This window comes from Brassica oleracea, chromosome C1 (genome assembly GCF_000695525.1).
Source record: "Brassica oleracea var. oleracea cultivar TO1000 chromosome C1, BOL, whole genome shotgun sequence".
Classification (NCBI taxonomy): Eukaryota; Viridiplantae; Streptophyta; class Magnoliopsida; order Brassicales; family Brassicaceae; genus Brassica; species Brassica oleracea.
This window is the reverse complement of record NC_027748.1, coordinates 13,918,554-13,919,715: the sequence shown is the minus strand read 5'-3', so window position 1 is coordinate 13,919,715 and position 1,162 is coordinate 13,918,554. Positions and strand designations below refer to the sequence as shown.

The window sequence follows — 1,162 nt, the reverse complement described above, 5'->3', positions numbered from 1 at the left end:
TTGTAGCAATGAAGTCCAATTTTGGCGCAGAGCAGAGGCTCCGCATACAAAGCATCATTACGGCGGTTGTAAGACAAAACCAAGTGACCGCCGGGAGGAGTGGGAGTATAAGTTACTTGACAAGGAGCACTGAACTGAGGATAATTGAAGAAGTCATAATCTGGTGTAGAGTTCGGATTCAATGATGGTGATACCATTAAATCCAGTGGTAGGACAGCATCAAAATCCTCCTTCATTAAGAAAAGAAAGAATCCAATTACAAACATAACTGTAATCCATTGACCGGATAGTACTGAAATAAAACAGTGGATATACTTACCTCTTCAGAACTAGGAAGGTGCAAGTTTTCGAGCTCTGCCTCGGCCTCCTTAATGGGAATCAGCTCTTGGGGAGGAGGACGTTTACAAACTGTGAAAGTGCAAAGTCAAACACAACTTTAGTGCATATTTCCTTCAAAGAATATATATATATATATATATATAATATCAAAAATACCTGATCCATGAAACTGTTTGTACGGTGGTAAAATAAAGTCGAAGGGTGATGTATATCCATTAAACGGCTGGTACCGTGGTAGAACAACATCGAGTTCCTTCAAATAATATAATTATATCCACCGTTTATTTATTATTGCAGAAAAATATGACAATCTAACAAACGAAAACAATCCAATTACCTTAACACTCAAGGTGTCACTGCCTTCTTCCTTCATCACCACGTCAGACATTCTCACCCAACCCTAACGTTTTACAGAACCCAAAAGCTTAATTTTTGGGCAGAGCAGCTGCGGTTAAACAAGAGACCTGAGACCATATGAAAAATATAATATTCAGAATCAGATGCAGTGCAGGAGAAAGGTACCAGACAGAATGAAGTAGGGAGAATGGGCAAACGAAAGAAACCTCTCTCTGCCCCTGCCCCCGCCCCCAAATTCTCCCAGAAACAAAATTAACTCCCCCTTCCAATTCTTTATATACCCTAACCGACTAAGTTTAGGTTCTTGATTGCTTCAACCGAATCGATCCGAACCCGGTTGGTTCCGAACCTTCTTTTTGTTCATCCCCGCGTGCTTTCTCGGAGCTGTAGCAGTTAAACCGTCCTAATCCGGTCAGGTAATAACCCAGACCTGTGTTTACTTTCGCCCGACTCGGGTATGTAATAT

General features: G+C 41.2%; 1 pseudogene; it reads left to right on the top strand.

The window, feature by feature from the left end:
• LOC106332282 overlaps nt 1–1,162 on the top strand; it is a 28,104-nt pseudogene that overhangs the window by 1,190 nt on the left and 25,752 nt on the right.